We start from the raw sequence: 21,723 nt of genomic DNA on the forward strand, positions 1-21,723 counted from the left end.
AACCCAAACAAAAGCTGATTTATCTGATTTACATTAAAATATGGCCTTTATCAACTAACTCCTTAACTAAGAAGACTTAAAGACAACCAGTAAATTCTTTGATATTCTGCTACCAACTCATGTACATCAGATTCTCCAATTTTTAAAATAGCTGTCCTAATTGAGACACTTCAGAATCTGGGTTCTGGAATGATGTTGCCTGAATGTGAATCTCAAAGCTGTGAATCTGGGTAGTCTCATTTTCCTAATCTGTAAAATGAAAATGATAACCTACTTCATAGAGTAGTTGTGAGGATTAAATGAGTTACTAAGTGTAAGCACAGACTAATACTATGGTATAAAAAAATGTTAGCTATTTTCTTTTAACCCACTTAATTTCAGCAATTTTTAAAAACTTCAGAATTGCAAGCCATGGCCAAGTGCACTTGTAATTCCAGCAATTCAAGAGGCTGAGGCAGAAGGATCTCAAGTTCCAGGCCACTTTCAGCAATTTTAGGGAGATTCTGCCTCAAAAAAAAAATAAAAGGGGCTGGAAATGTAGCTCAGTGGTAAAGGGTTCAATCTCCAGTACCAAAAACAAAATAAAACAAAAACCCTTTTGAAGTTATTTCATTAGACTTCTAAGGGGGGGAAAAAAGCTCCATTCAATTCTTCCTATGCCCTTTATGTAACTTCCAAGCAAGTTTCATTCTTAGTGAAATAAATGAAGCAATTTTAATTCCTGTTAGAAGATGTCTTTGCAACTATATAATAAAACATATTTATATGCCCTTTGTACCTCCCTAACATAATACTACACTGCAGTCAAAAGGTTTACATTGTTAATTTGTATTTAATTTCTAACATATGTCCATGGTTGCCAGATATACTTTAACCAATTTCCCTACTTCGGAAATTACCTAGAACAATGAGTATAAATTACATTTCTCCCAAGACATGTGAACCTAAGAAAGTCACTTAACTTCCCATCCCCAAAATGTGACAGTTGAACTAAATTCCATATAAACTGATAATATTTAAGGTGTTGGGAATGTAGCTCAGTTTTAGTATTCTAAGAATTACTTTATGATGGGCATGGTGATACATGCCTGTAATCCCAACAAACTCAGGAGGGTAAGGAAAGAGGATGGAAGTTTCAGGACAGTCTCAGCAACTTAACAAGACTGGTCTCAAAGTAAAAATAAAAAGGGCTAGGAATGTTGTTCAAGGATAGAGTATCACTGGGTTCAATCCCCAGTGATCACAAATAATTACTTCATGTAAAATTTTTTTAACCAGATTTATGACTTGTATCTTCTCTTATCTGCCTAACGAATTCCCACTCAAATCTTTCAAGATTAGATTAAATGTCCTAACGCATACAAGTTTTAACACTTTAGGAAGAGTTGGTCACTCTACATATCTCAAAACATCCTGCAAGTATTTATAATATTATATTGCAATTCTTGCAATTCTCTCTCTCTCTCTCTCTCTCTCTCTCTCTCTCTCTCTCTCTCTCTCTCTCTCTCTCTCTCTCTCCTCTACACAGGCAAACAAAATGAGTCTTATTAATCTTTGTATCATTTCTCCACCTCCTACGTCCTACTTCCTACAGTTAATATTAAATATTGATTAAACTAAAGACTTTAATTATCTTCTATACAACCCCCTAAAAATGATTTTTCTTCCATATGTATTTGATGAACAGTATATATAAGATTATGATACACAAAACATTAAAGTTGATATAGAATAAATTCATAGCACTCTCTAGAAAATCAGATAGATAAAAATACTAAGAGAATAAGAACACTTGCTCTACTAACTACCAAAAGACAACACACATCTACTGATCTACTTGACAACATAAAGAAAGAAAACTTATATAGCTCAGTGGTAGAGTGCTTACCTTGGGGAGGGAACCAAAGTTCAATCCCCAGCACCACAAAATATAAACAAAACTTGGGAGGATGTACCACAAGACAACAAAAGCAGAAAGACAAATGATAAATTTGGGGGGAAAAGGGTTAATATCCCTAGTATGTAAAGAGTTTGAAAGACAGGTAAGACAAAGACATCCCAAAATCCCAAATGTGTAGTTTCAAAGAAAGATAAGAATAAGGCAGTAACGAAGAGTGAACATTTTGTGAAGATGACAAACAGCCACGAAATAAGTGAAAATATGTTCAACATTACTGAAGGTAAGAGAAATACAAACTAAAACCATCCTAAGATTTCATTTACTATCTATCAGAAAGGCAAAACCTCACCATACACACTGATAGTAAGATAGAAAGGACACATACACTTTCATTAGCAGTAAAAATGCTAAAAAGTACAAGCACTACAAAGAATATCTAGTAAATTCATATAGGCAATTACCATTTCACCCAAAATCCTCCTTTAAGGAATCTATACCAAGAAAGAATATTTACACTAAATATAAGAAATGATAAATGCACAATGTAGTTTAAGAAGGACCATTTGTGTAACAGAAGATTACAAACAAGTTAATGTCTATCACATGGGCACTGATCAAATAAATTGTGCACCTATACTAAACACCAACAAACTTCCTCTGTAAAAGTCCAGACAGCACGTATTTTAGGCTTTGTGAGACAAATGACAAAAATCAAAGATATTATATAGGTATTTGTAAGACAAAATAGAATTTGTTTATAAAAATGTATTGACAACTTTCAAAATATAATTAAGTTCTTTTTTTGTAATGCCAGTTTAGTAATGGGAACAATGAAATTCTTTTTTAGGGGGATTATATTTTGCTAAATAGGTCCAAAGTAAAGTTACATGCTCATCAGAATTTTTTCTGTTTATCTGTTAATGCTGATCTATAATGACATTTACTTATTCTATCTATAATGACATTTACTTATTCATTGCACCCAGTCCTTTGAAAATTCCATACAAATAGGTACTGCCAAATATTGATACAAATCCATGAACATATGGTTTTAACTGAGCATATCTGTCTCTCAAAAGACACATACAATTTCATTGGCTTCTTCTCTTGATATTTGTCTTTACCATGTCACCACTTTGCAGATCAACCACATCTAACTGAAAGTTATGTGGAAGCTCCTCAACTGCAATTAAATGAACATTAAAATATGGAAATTTCCTCTGCACCTTCGTCAAGGTCTGAAAAATAGTGCTGGAACTGTAGTTTAATCTCAGAAAATACATCTGGGGCAAATCTTTATCAGAATGTAGATCTTTCTGTTTTAGCATCTGACAGCATGTAAAGCATATAAAGAAGCTTGATATTACCTGTGATTCAAAAAAACATTGCAAATGATTTCATAATAGAATGCTTCCAATAAGCACTATTTTGCCTTATAATTTTAATTTAAATGCATTCAGAAACATTATCAAATCTGCATCAAAGTAAATATCCAAAGTCAATCAGTGTTCAGCAATAACAGTTAAAAATCTCATATTCAAAATAATTTAATTTGAGCCATAGGTAATACACTCTACATCATGTACAACCAAAGAAATGAACAGTTGTGTTCCAACTGTACAATGAATCAAAATGCATTCTGCTATTAGAACAAATAACAAAATTTTTAAAAAGTCACAATACCACTTTAGCACTGATAAACCATTAATCTGCTGTGTGGCAGGTAGGCAGTAGCAAAAGTCAAGATAGTTTCTGTAGGTGTCGAAATTTCACAGAAGGGAAGATAGTAAAGTCCAAAGGAGTTTTAAGTTCACCATTGAGATTACTGGTCAGTAACAGATCCAATTATTTTCCATAAAATATCTGCTAATAAAAAATGTAATAAACAGGCTTTAAAACATAAATGAATCCAACTAAGTCTTTTTCTGCTTGATGCGTACTTTCACCCCCAACAATTCTTGTTTTGTTGTTATTGTTGTTTTGGTAATTATTGTTTTGGTACCGGGGATGGAATCCAGGCACACTTAACCACTGAACCACATCTCAGCCCTTTTTTTTATGTTTTGAGACAGGGTCTCACTAAGTCCTTAGGGTCTCACTAAATTGCTGAGGTTGGCCTCAAACTTGCAATTCTCCTGCCTCAGCCTCCTGAGTTCCTGGGATTACAGGCTCACTCCACCACATCCAGCTTCATCACCATCAATTCTAACACATCAAATTCCACTTCAGGTGATACTGAATTAATCTTTGTTCACCTTTGAAAATATTCTCACTTGGAGTTGATGATATCTGCAGATTACTCATAGAAGCTAACTATTTAGGCCCTTCGAATGTGGCATGGACTCCTCAAATAAGCAAACGAGCAGTATAAAGTAACTTCTATTGACTGATCAAGAGCCAAGGATAATCACTTAAAATCACTTATGTTTGTTTTCTCTCTCTGTCTCTCTCTTTCTTTTGTACCAGGGATTGAACTCAGGGGCACTTAACCACTGAGTGACATCCCCAGCCCTTTTTTATGTTTTCTTTAGAGACAGGGTCTCACTGAGTTGCTAAGTGCCTTGCTGACCTGCTGAGGCTGGCTTTGAACTTGTGATCCTCTTGACTCAGCCTCCAGAGTTGCTGTGCTTGATTTTTAATGCACTATTTGCTATTACCCCTAATGTCCTCAACTCTTTGAACAGTTCTTCTCAATGTAAGGTGAACTGTGTTAAGTTGATTTTCTATGTACACATTTTTTCCTCTGCTACAATCAAATATGATCTAAATCACTCATCATCAGTAAAGGACTTTCCATGCTTAGCTAACATGAGTTACTCAAGTTTGCTTTAGTCAGTTTCATTTTCATATTTTATTTTTGTGAAGAAATCATGCTATAATAACATACTCTTTTAAATGTTTTAATTTTTCTGTTGTTCTGCAATCAATTGGTAATATTGTAATAGGGCTTAGTCTGGAAATACCTGTGTATATCATGTTATTTTAGCTAAACTAGTCTTGTTGCATAATAAACAAAACACTTTGCTACCTAATTTGATAATAAAACAACCACTCTCTGATGGACTTTAAAAGCATGACATTATTCAATTTAAATTGTTGTGACATGATGGATATGCACTAGTAATAAAAATAAATGGATTAAATGTTGCAGTTCAGTGATAGGTGTTGAGTTATAATTGCATTAAAGAAATTGTATTGTGCCAAGCTGTGGTGTCAAAGGATGAAAACATCACTCTGATGTAACTACTCAATTTTGCCACTGAGGCACAAAAGCCTGCAAATGTATAAATGAATAAGCTGAATGTATTTTACAATAAAACTATTTACTGATACTCAAAATCTGAATTTCATGCCATTTTCATTTGCCACAAAACACTATTCTTCTTTTGTTTTTCTCCATTTAAAAACGTGAGAAACATACTTAGGAGCCATACAAAAAAAGTCAGGCAGCAGGACAGATTTGGTCCTTGTGCCAATTGGCAACCCCTGATTTATACAATGGAGATTTATACAGTTATAAAAAGAGGAATATTACTACATTATGCTATGAACTAATCTGTAGGTTATACTTTCGTAAAAAATAAAGCGAAGTACAGAACAGTGTACATAATATGCTACTTTTTATTCAAGGGTGAAGAAGATGAAGAGATGAAAACCAATGAAATAATAAATAAAAAACACAAGTTGCCCAGGATGACCTCGAACTCGCCACCTTCCTGCCTCAGACTCTCCAGTTGGTGGGATTACAAGTATTTGTCAGTGCACCTGGCCCAATCTTAAAATACTTTAATCATCATATTGTTAATAAATACCACTATAGAAGTATTTAAACTACAGAAATGAGTAAGTATGTTAATGTCATGAGGAATCAAATAAAACATACAAAACCTAAGTAAAAACCTTGCAATCGTGCAGAAGTCTAAAATCTATGAGAGAAACTGTCTTTCTGGTGAGAGGAACTGGGAAAAGGGAACATAGAAAGCTGAAAAGTACAAGGGTAATTCTGGAGAGAAGATAAATGGAAAAGAGATTTACTAATTCTGTATATCAACCAACACAAATACTAATTTATACAAGCAAAGAATAAATTCAGAGAAGTAAAGCAAAGACTTTGAGAACTGTGATATAAACCACTACCCAATCTTCAGACTGCACTTAAGAGACAAATGCGTATACACAGAGCATAGCCAAGGTTTTGAAAACAGAACTTAGAACTTCTACCCACAAAAAGTAAGATAGATCTCATCATGTAAATCATCTAAGCTGGGTTAATGTATACTGATAAGAACAAATAAACATTCCCAGGGGATATTAATAGGGCTTAGAAAGGACAATACAATATTCAAAACGTCCAGGATAAAATCCAAATTACTCTACTTGCAAAAACAAACCAAACACACACACACACACACACACACACACACACACACACACACAGAAAGAAAAATATGACAAAATATCAAGGGAAAAAAGAACCAACAAATGATTACTTTGAGATGACTCATGTTAGAATTATCAAAGACTTTAAACAGCTATTTATAACAACAATAAATGAGACAATGGCTAACATTCTTAAAACAAAGACACAGATTCTCAACAGAGAAATATAAGCTACAAAAAAGAATCATATGGAAAAATTAAAACTGAAAATAAAGTATCCAAAAAAAAAATTTTTTTTGGAGGGGGGTGCTGGGGATCGAACCCAGGGCCTTGTGCTTATAAGGCAAGCACTCTACCGACTGAGCTATCTCCCCAGCCCCCCCCAAAATTTTTTTAACTAACTGCCATGGACTCAATAGTAGAGGGCACAATAGAGGAAAGAGTCAGTGAACCTGAAGACAAAACAGAGAAAAAGGGTAGGGAAAAAAAAAAAAAAATGAGTAGAGTCTGATGGTGAGTGGGTCAATATTAAATGGTTTAAGTTTCAATCACTGAAGATGCACAGAGGGTAAACAGATAGAGAAAAAAAATGGTAATGTCAGATAATTTCCCAAATTTGGCAAAAGACCTAAGCTGACAAATTCAAGAAGCTCAGCCAACCCCAAAGAGGACAAATTCAAAGAAAACCAAGACTAGACATATCAAAATCAAAATGCTAAAAAACAAAATATAAAGTAAAATTAGAAATTATTATAGATTTCTCATTGGAAACAATGGAGTCCAGAGAAATTAGAACAGTATATTGAAGGATTATAAAAGGAAAGAACTGCCAACTCAGAATCCTTTACCTAACAAAAGTTTTCTTCAGAAATGAAGGTGGAAGGGAGGGAAGAGGCAGGGTAGATAAATTCTTAAATAAAGGAAAACTAAGATAATCTATCACCTACAAATCTGTGCTAAAAGAAATGCAAAATGTATTAAGAAAGAAAGAAAGAAAGACAGAAAGAAAGGAAGAAAGGAAGAAAGAAAGAAAGAAAGAAAGAAAGAAAGAAAGAAAGAGAAAGAAAGAAAGCTGGAATAGCTATATTCATCAAAATAGTCATACAAAGTAGACTTCAGAGCTAGGAGAATTACAAGTAATAAAGAGGGACATTATATAATAATATGTCCTTTTTTTAAATTCCAAATTTATATGCACCTGACAACAAACCTTCAAATTACATAGAGTAAAAACTGGTACAACAAAAAGACAAACCGACAAATTAACCATTACCTTTTGAGACTCCGACACTTCTCAGAAACTTAAAAAAAAAAAAGTAGTCAGAAATCAGTATGACTACAGAGTAACATTATCAACTAACTTGACCTGACATTCCTGGAATAATCTGCCTAATGACAATAGAATACACATTCTTTTCAAGTGCATATATAACATAAACACAAAATAGATCATGTTCTGAACCTTAAACAAACCCTAACAACTGAAAAAGAATACAACTCATATAAAATTATATAATCTGACTATAGTGTAATTAAAATTAAAATCAGTAAGAAAAAGATAACTTTTTTAAGTGCTGTATTGGGGATTGAGCTAAGGGGTGCTTTAGCACTGACTTGTATCCCCAGTCTTTTTAAATCTTTATTTTGAAACTAGGTTTCACTAAGTTACTGAAGTTCTCACTAAGATTGTGAGGCTGGTCTCAAATTTGCAGTCCTTCTGCCTAAATTTCCCAAATGGTTAGAATTACAAGCATGCACCACAATGCCAGGCAAGAAAAATAACTTACAAAAAAAAATTGGGGGTTGCGGTTGTAGCTCAGTGGTAGAGTACTTGCCTAGCACGTGTGAGGCACTTGGTTTTGATCCTCAGCACGACATAAAAGTAAATAAATAAAATAAAGGTATAAAAAAATTACTAAAAAAACTAATTTCTAAAAAAATCCAAATATTTGGAAATTAAACAACATATTCTAAGTAACTCAAAGGTCAATGAATAAGTTTGAGGAAAATTGAAAAAGATTACGAACTGTGTGAAAATTATAATACAACATAAAATTTACAGGATACAGCTAGAAGCTGTCCTTAGAGGAAAATTTCTAGTATTAAATGCTATGTTAAGAAAAATAAAGTCTCAGTTGGGTATGGTGGTATATACCAAGAACAGAACAAAAATTGATAAAATGCAAAACAAAAGCCAACAGAGAAAAATCTGTAAATTAAAAAACTGGTCCTTTGGGTCTGAGGAATAATAAAACTTAAGACCTCTAGCCAAACTAACCAAGGAAAATAAGAGCAGACACAAATTACTAATAATGGAAATGAAAGATGATACATCATTACAGACCCTATGGACAGCAAAATGTTCAGGAATTACAATGAACAGCTCTCAGCTCATAAATTTGAAAACACAGAAGACATGGATAAATTACTTGACAAATATAAATCACCAAAACTCACTCAAGAAGAAATAGATATTCTGAATAATCATATATATATTAAAAAATTAAATTCAGCTGTGTATGATGGCACATGCCTGTAATCCTGGTGATATGAAAAGCCAAGGTAGGAGGATTGTAAGTTTCAGGCCAAGTTCAGAAACTTATGAAGACCCTGTCTCAAAATAAAAAATAAAAAGGGCTGGGAGTGTAGCTCAGTGGTAGAGCACCTGCCTATCTGAGTTCAATCTCCAGTGGGGGGGGGGGGGGGGGGGGGAGGGAGGGGGATGGTAGAAAAGTATATCACAAAAAAATGAGGATTTATGATCAATATACATCATGATATGAAAGTAAAAATTCTTGTGGTTATCAGAGACAGAGAAGGGTAGCAGGTAAGAGGGGACAGAGGGAGAATGGTCTATGGGTAAAGAGGTACAGGTGGGGAGGAGGAATAACCTAAAGTTCCAGTAGACTGTTCTGAGTTTGAATCCCAATACCATGTGGTGGGTAGGGAGGGGCTAGTAGAGTATTTTGACGATTGTCAATACAAAGAAATGAATGATAGTTTGAAGTGACAGATAAGCCAGTTACCCTGATCTAATCATTGCACACTAGATACATGTATTGAAAAATATCAGTCCACCCCCATAAAAATGCACAATTATGTCAATTTAAAAATGTTTTTAATACTAAGGATTGAATCCAGGGAAGTTTTACTACTGAGCTATACCCCAGTTCTTTTTACTTTTTGTTTTGAGACAGGGTCTCACTAAGTTGCTTAGGACTTTGCTAAATTGCTGAGGCTGCCCTCAGACTCCGAACTGTTTTGCTTCAGCCTCCAGAGTAGCTGGATTACGGGCATGTATGCCACCACACCCAAATGTGTCAATTTTCAAAACGACAAAAAATCTTTAGTAATTGGTGTGAAATTTTTTTCAGCCATAAAGAAAAATGAAATTATGGCATTTTCAGAAAAATGGATGGAACTTGAGACCATCATGTTAAGCAAAATAAGTCAAACTCAAGGTCAAGGTCAGGCTGGGGTTGTGGCTCAGTGGGAGACCACTTACCTGGGTTCAATTCTAAGTACTACATATTTATAAACAAGTAAATAAAATAAATCCATCGACAATTTAAAAACAATTTTTTAAAAGAAGGTCAAGGGTCATATATTTTCTCTCATATGCAGAAGTTAGAGGATAAAAAAGAAAAGTGGGGGTGGATCTCCTAAAAATCAAAGGGAGATCAGTAGAGGAAAGGGACCAAAGGGTGAGAGGGAGTGAGGGAGAGGGGGGGAAGTGTTGGGAAGTGATATTGGCCAAATTATATTGTTATATTGTGTGCATGTATGAATATGTAACAATAAATCCCATCATTACATACAACTATAATGCACCAATTAAAAATGTGGGGAAAAATTTTTAGGACAGATGTTTATTAAAAAAACAAAGACTCCTCCGTAAAATAACAGTACATCAATTCCAACAATATATAAAAATAATACTACAGCATAACAAAGTGGGACTTACCCAGAAGTGCAAGCCTGATTCAACAATAGAAAAACCACTGTAACTCTCCATTCTAAATAGACTAAAGAAGAAATAACACATGATCATATCAACCGAAGCAGAAAATCAATTTGACAAACACAACATCCATTCAAGTTAAAGACTCTCAAGAAACAAGGAATAGGGCTGGGGAGATAGCTCAGCTGGTAAAGTGCTTGCCTTGCAAGCACAAGGCTCTGAGTTCGATCCCCAGTACTGCAAAAAAGAAAAAAAAAAAGAAAGAAACACACAAGGAATAGAGGGAAAAATCCTTAACTTAAGGATATTTATAAAAAAACTATAGTTAATATCATACTTAATGCTTGAACACTAAAAGCTCTCCCCTAAAGATTACAAATAAGACAAAAACTCTGCTCTAATCACAGCATTGACGTGGCATTAGAAGTTCCAGTTGGTGTCACAGGCAAGAAAAATAAATAAAAGGCATACATAATAGAAAAAGGAAGAAAACTTTATGATTACTGACAATATTCTTGTGCACATGAAAAATCCCAAGAAATGCACAAAATAGCAAGGGGGGAAAAACAGAATATTTACATAAAATTCTAATAAAATAGAAGTAGTGTGTGTGTGTGTGTGTGTGTGTGTGTGTGTGTTGGTTTTGTTTTTGTGGAGTTTTCTGTTTGTTTTTTCAGTGCTTAGGATCAAACCCAGGACCTTACACATGCTAAGTAAGTGATCTATCACTGAGCTACATCCCCAGTCCTTTTAAGTAGAATTTATATAGTAAGAACAAAAAACACTGATGGAAGAAATCAAAGTTAACTGAGCTAAATAGACAGATGTGCTTTGTTTATGGAGTGAATGACTCAATATTGCTTTGAGGCAATTCTTCCTAATCCAGAAATTCAGTGATTCATAGATTCAATGCAATCTCCAATACAACAAAATATTTTGTAATTACCAATAAACTAAGTCTAAAATGTACATGAAAAGGGAAAAGATTCAAATTAGGCTAAATAATTTTTAAAAGAATAAAGTTGAAGGACTCATACTGCCTGATTTCAAGACTTGATGTAAGCTACAAATAGTCAAGCAGTGTGATACTAAATGAAAGGATAGATATAAGTCAATAAAACAAGAGGCAGGGTAAGTATGGAGGAAGGAAGTACTGTATAGAGGGTAAAGAGGGGTGGGAGGGGTGGGGGGAAGGGAAAAAATAACAGAATGAATCAAACAACATTACTCTATGTAAATTTATGATTACACAAATGGTATGCCTTTACGCCATGTACAAACAGAGAAACAACATGTATCCCATTTGTTTACAATAAAAAAAAATAAAATAAATAAAACAAGAGGCAGAGAAACAGAACATACAAAATATGATCAATTGTCTTTTTTAATATTGTTGATGGACCTTTATTTGTTTATATATGGTGCTAAGAAAAGATTTTTAATAGTGTTGATGGACCTTTATTTGTTTATATATGGTGCTAAGAAAAGAACCCAGTGCCTCACACATGCTAAAAGCAAGTGCTCTACCATTGAGTTACAACCCCAGTCCTGATTAATTTTTGACAAAGATGCGACAGAGCAAAGATAATCTTTTGATTAATAAGACATCCATATGTATAAAAATGAATTTTAACTTAGATCTCAGACCTACAGAAAATTCAAAAATTATTTACATCATATAAAAATTTAACACCATAAAACATTTAAAAGGAAAAACAGGAGAAAACATTTGTAACGTTGGGCTAACCAAAGAATTCTTAGATACAATATCAAAAGTTTAATACATAAAAGACAAAACAATTTGTATTTCATCAAAATTAGTAAGAAACTTGGGCTGGGGATGTGGTTAAGTGCCCTGAGGTCAAGCCCCGGTACCAAAATAATAAGAAGAAGAAGAACAACAACAACAACAACAACAACTACAACTTATTTTGTAGCCAGGTACAATGGCATGCCTTTAATCCCAGCAGCTCGGAAGGCTGATCGAAAGTTCAAGGCCAACCTCAGCAACTTAGCAAGGCCCTAAACAACTTGTAAGACCCTATCTCAAAATAAAAAATAAAAAAGGCTGGATATGGATCAGTGATTAAGCGCTCCTGGGTTCAATATCTGGTACTAAAATAAAGAACTTATCTTGCAAAGAGCACTATTAAAAGAAAAAAGATTCTCTTCAATCTTCAAGCCAGAGATCAGAAGAGAAATATTTTCAAATCATATTTCTGAAAAACGATTTGTATCCAGAATACATAAAAAAACCTCCGGAAACTCAATAATAAAAGTCTAGGGATGAATTCTTGGGGTAATAAAACTATGAAGAAACTCCCAGAAGTGATTACTATGTAAGAACAGTGGTCAACCTAGGAAAAAGAGAGGGGGTTTTAACACCTAGAAGAAATTATGGAATGGCTAGTTAGCCAAATTCTATTTCTGGCCCACGACAGTAGTTATAAAGGTTCTATTTTTGTTGTTGTTGTTTTCTTAACTTTTTGGTTCTAGAGGAACACAATACCTTAATTTTATTAATTTTTATGTGGTGTCAGGGATTGAACCCAGTGCCTTAGGCATACTAGCCAAGTGCTCTATCACTGAGTTACAATCCCAGCCCTTTTTAATTTTTATTTTGAGCTGGGGAGATAGCTCAGTCGGTAGAGTGCTTGCCTTGCAAGCACGAGGCCCTGGGTTCGATCCCCAGCACCGCAAAAAAAAAAAAAAAAAAAAGACTTAATTTCCTCATAAACCTAACAAATACAAGAAAATTTTTATTTTGAGATAGGGTCTCACTAAGTTGCCAAGGCTGGCATAAACTAGTGATCTTCCTGCCTCAATCTCCAGAGTTAATGGGATTAGAGGCATGTGCCAAGTCACTAAATTACAGGGGTATGATTTAAGTTACACACATTTGTTATATGCGTTTTTTTTTTTCTTTTCTTTTTGTGGTACCAGAGATTGAACCCAGAGCCTTGTGTGTGCATATGTCTTTTATATACTATGTTTAATTTTATCATAAATATTAAAGAAAAAATTGAATATATGATGGAGAATCAATTACATGTAATAACATGCTCAGGAAAGATGGCAATATACAAAAACATTAAAGGTTCCTTTTGTCCAATATTATGGACAATATTTACAAATCAATATACTTTGCCTACATTCCAAATTTTAAAAAAATAATCAATCATATGTTCAACTTTAACAACCAAAAAAAAGATGCATAACACTTAAGCATATTTTTTGTACTGTTACAAAATAACAAAATGAAAAATAAGACAAAATAATATGAGAACTACAAAAAAGTTAGAAAGCTCTGAAATATACCATTACACTATTAGGCTAGAATTAACAATATCCTTTGCATATGCTAGGCAAGCACTCCACCACTGAGCCATACCTCCAGTCCCACAAGTAACATATTTAATAGTGAATCACTGAAAAATTTCCTCCTAAAATCAGAAAAGGCAAAGATGTCTGGTCTCATTACTTCTATTCAACATTGTGCTAGAAATTCTAGCCAGGGCAACTAGGCAAGAGGAAAAAAAGGTATTCGATTAAAAAGGAAGAAGGTAAATCTCTATTCACAGGGTGACATGATACTATCTAAAAGAAACCCTGAAGAATCAACAAAAAGGGCAGGGGTTGTGGCTCAGTGGTAGAGCACTTGCCTAGCATGTGTGAAGCATTGATTCAATTCTCAGCACCACATAAAAATAAAAATAAATAAATGAATTTTAAAAAGTCCACTGACAACTAAAAAATGTTTAAATATATATATAAAATCTGTCCTGGTGTGGTGGCATACGCCTGTAATCCCAGCAGCTGGGGAGGCTGAGGCAGGAAGATTCTGAGTTCAAAGTCAGCCTCAGCAAAAGCAAAGCACTAAGTAACTCGATGAGACCCTGTCTCTAAATAAAATGTAAAAGAGGGCTGGAGATATGGTTCATTGGTCAAGTGCCCCTGAGTTCAACCCCAGTACTCTCCCCAACCCCAAAAAATCTAATCTGTACTTAGATAGAAATATCACTGAAGTATTTTGCCATATCCTTTCAACAAAGAACATAAAAAGAAATTAACAACTATATAAATGGTCAATGAGATTTTATTTGAGTCTACAAAAAAAGTAGACCAGAAAAGACTATCATTTATTAGGTTATTTGTGGTTGAAAAATAAAAATCATGATTTTTGTGGGTGGTGTCATTTTATTCAATCCAAAATCATGTATCTCCAAGAAAGCTGATAAAACTAGAATAAAAATCTTGTATACTTTATTTTAAAATCTCAAATAAGAGATTTCAGAATTAAGTAACTGTTCTACATCTGCAAAACACACTCAAATAACTGACAATACTATCAGTCAAAAGCAACAGAATCAGAAGATGGGGGAAGGATACTGATAATCACAGCACATTCTGTATTCCTTGAGGAATGAATGCTCCTTGGAACAACAGTAATGACATCATGGTATTCCATCTTTTAAGAACCTTAAATTTTTTACAAAAAGAACATTTTTGATCCTAAGCAAATAATTTAATATCATAAAGTCCTTTTCCCTGCATCTGTTCATCAAAAGGTTCGAGCTTAGAAAACAGCCAACTTAATCAAATGTTTGATCCCTTTAGAAAAAGAAAAATGCCTAGTTACACAGAAGCAGCAGAGATTATACTATCTACTGTATCCTCCCTCAACAGATAGATGGACAGAGACATACATGCTTATCATTATAACAATAACTGGAAGCTGAGTGCAGTGGTACTCACCTGTAATCCCAGTGACTCTGGAGGCTGAAACAGGAGGATTGCAAGTTTGAGGCCAGCCTCCGCAACTTAGCAATACCCTGTCTCAAAATAAAACATAAAAAGGGCTGGGGATGTAGCTCAGTGGTAAAGCATCCTAGAGTTCAATTTCTAGTACAAAAAAAAAAAAAAAAACTGGAAAAATGCAACTGAAAAGTATCACTAATAAGATAAATTGATATGATCTGGGCATAATGTACAAAGCACTAATTTGATGCTTACTGTTTCAACTTGAGTAATATATATATATATATATATATATATATATATATATATATATATATGCATGTATACTTATATAATTTTTTTGGAAGACTACTAGGGAATGATCCAGGGGCACTTACTTTACCACTGAGTTATAGCCCTAGTTTTATTATTTTTCATTTTTATTTTTGTGATACTAGGGATTGAACCCAGGAGTGTTTTATTACTGAGCCACATCCCCAGTCCTTTTTATCTATCTTTATTTTTTTAGTTGTAAATGGACATAATACCTTTATTTTATTTATTTATTTTTATGTCATCCTGAGCCTAAGGATCAAACCCAGTGCCTCAAACATGTTAGGCAAGCACTCTACCACTGAGCCACAACCCCAGCCCTTATTTTTTATTTTCTATTTTGAGACAAGGTCTCACTAAGTTGCTTTGGGCCTTGCTAAATTGTTAAGGATGGTCTCAAACTTGCTATCCTCCCATCTCAGCCTCCCTAGTCACTGGGATTACAGGTGTGCACCACTGTACTCAGCATACTTTAATTTAAAAAAGGGAAATATAGGCAATTTTTCAAAAAAAGGTCTTAAACATACAACCTTATTAGTTATAATTCTATGCATTTTTCTTACTCCAATTATTCTAGACATGTGAAACTTTCATGTACCTTTCACAGTCCTATATATGATAAGCCAATATTAAAAGCTATATGATTAAGATTACAACTGAAATGTTGAAATTATTTATTTATTTATTTATTTATTTATTTATTTTGCGCTGGGGATTGAACCCAGGGTCTTGTACTTGCAATTGCAAGGCAAGCACTCTACCAATTGAGCTATCTCCCCAGCCCAATGTTGAAATTATTTAATATTTAGTACATAATGCTAATCTGTACCAAAATGCATGAAATCTTTCCATTTATGGGATGTTTGCAGGTGAGATGAATTAATTTTAAAAAATGAATTTCTTTGTTAATTCAACTTAACTATGGATTAGAAAACAAAGTGGTAACAGTTTATCTTCATTTAAGAAAACAAAAAACATCCAGAGAAAAATGATCACCTTTTGAGCTAAATCTCAAAGCTTTATTATACCAAGAGAAAAGAAATAAGCAATTGACCTTGGTTGTAGGCTTCATTTTTATTTCACTCTTTTTCTTTCTTTTGTTTGGGTGGGAGTTGTTTAGCTGTTATTGTTTGAAAATGATAAATAAGATTATATAACGGGAAATTCTGGTTAACTGCTTGCTGAAACACTAATATAATAACAACTGAAATCAATTTTAGTTCTTCACATTTAACAACATGTATGATTTTAAAATACTATTATTTCTTACTAATTTTTATGGATTATTTCATGCAAATATATAAAATTAGAATATGGAAACAAAAAACAGTGAAAAGGAATCATTGATAAACCTGAAGAGATTCCCTTATCCCCAGAAATAAAATCATTAGCAGAACAAAAACAGGGTAAAGAACTATTAAATGTAAGCCTTAAATTTCTAGATAACAACAAACTTCAATACACTATTCTGCTTAAAATCTTGATTTGGGGTTAAAAAAAAAAAGCCAAGTCTACCCATTAAAAAGGCACATCTAAAATAAATGAAATAAAGATTGAGTACAATATGATAAGCCATGTTTAGTGAAAAAATAAGAGCAGAATGGTGTACGAACTATATAGTATGCTGTGCGTGTGTGTGAGCAGGGAGAAAAACAAGGGTTTGGATATCGATATGTATAGACTGTCCCTGGAGTAATATTTCAGTAAATATTTAATATTACTTGCCTCCAGAGAAAGATATCGGGCCTCTAATGAACAAAGGTTGATTTTACACTCTTAAGTACACAGCCTCAGAAGCCAAACTGCCTGAGTCAGAATTTCAATCCCTCTACTAGCTGTGTCAAGTCACTGAACTTGTCTATGGCTCAGTGTTCTTCACTGTAAAATAGATTAGTACTACACTTAGGATTGTTGTGAGCATTATTACTGTTAAGCAGTATGTATGGCTATAACACCACTGTTTTTCTAGAAAATTTAACATTACTATTTTCTACTCTTGGTAAACTAGAACTATAAAGAAACTTTCTTAACCATTATATTCTATTTAATGGTGAAATACATTTCTATCAGTCAAGAAAGAAGTCTATCATCTATTATTCAACACTGTTCCAGATGTACTAGCTTTGTTAGCAAGTATCATAATACATAAAGCATTACTGGAAGACAATAATAACAAAAAAGTAGGTTCCATGAATAAGACAGTTCACAGAATCAGAATTACAAATAGCCAATAAAAAAGTATGCAGTCAGGCAGAGATAAGCAATAGTCAGTAGTTTACAAAAAGAAAGTCAACCATAAAAAAAGAAAACTCAAAAACAAAAGTTGGCTTCAAAAATAAAAAAGAAGAAAGAAAACTCAAGTAAATCAGGAATGAAAGCAGGGACAATTACTACCAAATTTACAATACAAAAAAGAATTACATTAGAAATAGTATGAAAAACCAGTTAAAAACTGAGATGAAATGCTCAAATTCCTAAAATCACACAAACAACCGAAACTTACTGAAGGAAATAGGAAATCTCAACAAACCTTTAACAAATAGAGATTAATAAATCAGTAAAAACAAAAATTTCAGCAAAAAAAAAGCCTTGGACTAAATAGCTTCTACCAAATATTTAAAGAAAAAGTAATACCAAGTCATTTTATGAAGCCAGTATTGCCTGGATACCAAAGCCAAAGATATCACCCCAAAAGAAAATTACAAACCAATATCTCTTATTGAATATATATGCAAAAATCTTCAACAAAATATTATGAAACTGAATCCAGCAGTTGAAAGGATTACACATCATGACCAAGTGAGATTTATTCTAGGAATGCAAGCATGTTTCAACATATGAATATCAATGTAATACATCACATAAAATAAAATGAAGGAAAAAATATATAATCATTTCAATAGATGCAGAAAATGCATTTGACAAAATCCATTACTCCTTTATGATCAAAAAACACTCAACAAACTAGGACTAGATTGGAATTTCCTCAACCTGATAAAAAGTATCTAAGAAAAACCCACAAGTAACTTATTTTTTTTCAGTATTGGTGCTAGAACCCAGTGCCCTGCATATGCTAGGTAAGCACTCCACCACTGAGCCATACCTCCAGTCCCACAAGTAACATATTTAATAGTGAATCACTGAAAAATTTCCTCCTAAAATCAGGAAAGGCAAAGATGTCTGGTCTCATTACTTCTATTCAACATTGTGCTAGAAATTCTAGCCAGGGCAACTAGGCAAGAGGAAAAAAAGGTATTCGATTAAAAAGGAAGAAGGTAAATCTCTATTCACAGGTGACATGATATTATCTAAAGGAAACCCTAAAGAATCAACAAAAAGGACGGGGGTTGTGGCTCAGTGGTAAAGCACTTGCCTAGCAAGTGTGAGGGGCTGGGTTCCATCCTCAGCACCACATAAAAATAAATAAATTAAATAAAGGCATTGTGTCCATCTATAACTAAGTGTGTGTGTGTGTGTGTGTGTGTGTGTGTGTGTGTGTGTGTGTACATATATATACACATATTTTTTAAAAAAGAATCAGCAAAAAAAAAAACTTTTTAGAAAAAAAGAGTTTAACATAAACCAATGAGTAATAACCTCCTATCCAAGCTCTTTCTAGTCTTGTTATCTCAAATCTTTTCCACTATTCCTCTTACTTGTTACATTAATATTTAGTAAGTACAAATTTGGGCAAGGAAATTCTTAAGAGGAGTCACAGAATTACTACTTGTGCATTTATTTTGTCTTTTAACTCAACACCATGATAAAAGTTCAAATTACAAACCAGGCACAGTGGTGCATGCCTGTCCCACAGGCTTCAGGCTGAGACAGGAGGATCATGGGTTCAAAGCCAGCCTCAGTAAAAGCAAGACACTAAGCAAATCAGTGAGACTCTGCTCCAAGTAAAATACAAAATAGGGCTGGGGATGTGGTCAGTGGTCAAGTGCCCCTCAGTTCAATCCCTGGTACCTCCCCCTCAAATTTCAAATTACAAAATAAAAGTTCAAATCAATATATACAGCAATTAATAACTTCACCATATGTCTTAATCTTTCCTGTCCTTTCTCTTAGGCTATTTATTCCTAAATCTCAGCAATTTTTATCAAAGGCCCTCCATGCCACCTGAAATAATCCACTTTCTACATTCTTCACAAACCTATCCCATTCCTTTTTCAAATCTTACTTAAATCCTAAGCCCATGAAGTTTTCACAAAACCTCAATTCAAATTAATTCCTTATATATAGTAAAATATTATATATATATATTCTCATTTTGTATCTAGTACAACATTCATTTTATTCTGATTATATTCTAGTTGTTTATATGCCTATGCCCAAGACTACATCATAAGCTTCTAGAGTTCCTCCACAGAAACCAACAATTTCACAGAGGCAAAAAAAAAAAAAAAAAGTTTGTTGAATGGCTATTTAAATACCTATCATTTCATTTATTTCTATGTCTCTTTGTACACTCTGTCAAGTTTAGGTAACTGTGAATATTTTTTCAACTGCTACTCCAATTATAAAAAAGAAGACAGGCACAGTGGCACGTGTCAAATCTAAGTTAATCTCCTCTCTACATATTATCTATCTTAATTGCTTGCATCACACTGAATATAAACTCTAAGGTAAAATTTATCCCTAAATTAAATCTAAATATGTGATTACTTTCCAAAGAGCAAAACCAATACCATGTCCTAAGGAATTACAAAAACAATACAAAGATAAAATCTATGTAATAGATTCTGAATCATTAACAGTGGATGTAATGATGAGTTAAATATTGTACATCATCAGTTTTGCTGTTAACACTTACTTTGAAAATAATTTTACCATAAAGAGCATTACACATTTACTTATGTTCAATTTCAGCCCTGAGAAACACTAGGTGAATGCAGATAACTGCATCCAGCTGAACCAAGTATATTAATTGTATGCTCTTACCTGTTTTCTTAAACAGATGTTCCCAGCATCTGGAGCCTTGCTGATCTGGAAGAGGCTGTCCCTCCCAGAATTAGTTCTCAAGAGATATTGAACAACTCACCTATAAGCATACCTTTCATATGTAAATCAAATCACCTCCTTTAACTAGTTCTTACATACCAGGCCAATATTCCTCCACTTTAATCACCCCAGGGCTTGTTACCAGACAACTCAAGACAGCCTCTACAACTCCATAGACTACTGAAATTACTAAAATTAGCTAATTCTAAACCTGCCCAACCTGCCTCCCCTATTCCTTCCCATAGAAACCACAACAAAGGCTCTTTCCCGAAGATCCTCAGTTCCCTCTGCTTCAGGACTGACCTTGGTGCTTCCCCATGTGGTAGTGCATGACATAGGAGGCCCCTCTTCTAGAAACTATGGTGACAAACTACCTTTTCAAGGGCAGTTTCTCTGTTGGCCTTATCATACCTGAATAATAATAAAACCTACATTTTAAAAAATCAAGCCACATAATACACAAAACACACATACACAGAGACACCTTAAACGTATTACTATACCAGCTACAGTCATTTACATTTGGTGTTAAAATTTGCCACCTGAGGGGCTGGGGTTGTGGCTCAGTGGTAGAGTGCTCGCCTAGCATGTGTGAGGCCCTGGGTTTGATCCTCAGCATCACATAAAAAAAATAAAATAAAGGTACTGTGCCCACCTACAACTAAAAATAATATTTAAAAAAAAATCTGCCACCTGAGTTCAGATAACCTATAGTCCCACTGCACAATAAATCGTGAATTGCAACCCTTTCTATACTCATTTCCTTACATCTCTTTCAAGGTAAAGTGCAGTATTTATCACAGTATTTATGTATCCATTAATCATTTAATTTATGTAAAACCATACCTCCATTTTTATTCTGTTCTTATCTTTTTGTGTATATGTGTGGTACTGGGAACTGAACTGAACTTAGGGGTAGGTGAGCACTCTACCACTGAGATAATCCCCAGACCTTTATCTTTTTTTCAAAGTGTGACAGATGAAGCTTCTAAGTGTTATACTCGTATGCTTATTTTCTCTGTGAGTTCTGTGGGTTTTATAGTATAATTTTGCAAAACATGGTGGTTTTTAGAACTGCATGTTTTGCAACAGCAGAATTGCCGGTACTTATAAAATATCTTGAGGTTCATGACTATTTTCTAACACATAGTGATTCTGTGAACTGTACTTTTCCTATAATTACACTGTAAATTTCTTACTATAAAGATATCAATCATCTGCTTCTCTGGAACGTTTTAATGAATAATTAGTCTGATGCATGCCTGTAATTCCAGCTACTTGGGAGACCAAGGCAGAAGGATGACAATTTTAAGGCCAGTGTCAGCAACTTAGTGATACCCTGACTCAAAATAAAAAATAGCCAGGCGTGGTGGTGCACATCTGTAATCCCAGAGGCCCGGGAGGCTGA

The 21,723-nt window shown here is 33.8% G+C and overlaps 1 protein-coding gene and 1 long non-coding RNA gene across 5 annotated transcripts in view; one reads left to right on the forward strand and one right to left on the reverse strand.

Moving 5' to 3' along the window:
• TAOK1 (TAO kinase 1) overlaps positions 1 to 21,723 on the reverse strand; it is a 140,164-nt gene that overhangs the window by 84,929 nt on the left and 33,512 nt on the right. The window contains exon 2 of one of the 4 annotated variants that reach the window (XM_079130798.1): positions 14,997 to 15,073. The exons of the other annotated variants lie outside the window; for them this stretch is intronic. The gene's annotated coding sequence lies outside the window, so the exon portion shown is untranslated. The remainder of the gene's footprint in view (positions 1 to 14,996; positions 15,074 to 21,723) is intronic. 4 annotated transcript variants of the gene reach the window in all.
• Positions 10,246 to 12,860, forward strand: LOC306656127. The gene is made up of 3 exons (XR_013762416.1): positions 10,246 to 11,367; positions 11,585 to 11,633; positions 11,687 to 12,860. It is a non-coding gene; the product is annotated as an uncharacterized lncRNA (long non-coding RNA).

This window comes from Sciurus vulgaris (genome assembly GCF_902686455.1).
Source record: "Sciurus vulgaris genome assembly, chromosome: 3".
Lineage (NCBI taxonomy): Eukaryota > Metazoa > Chordata > Mammalia > Rodentia > Sciuridae > Sciurus > Sciurus vulgaris.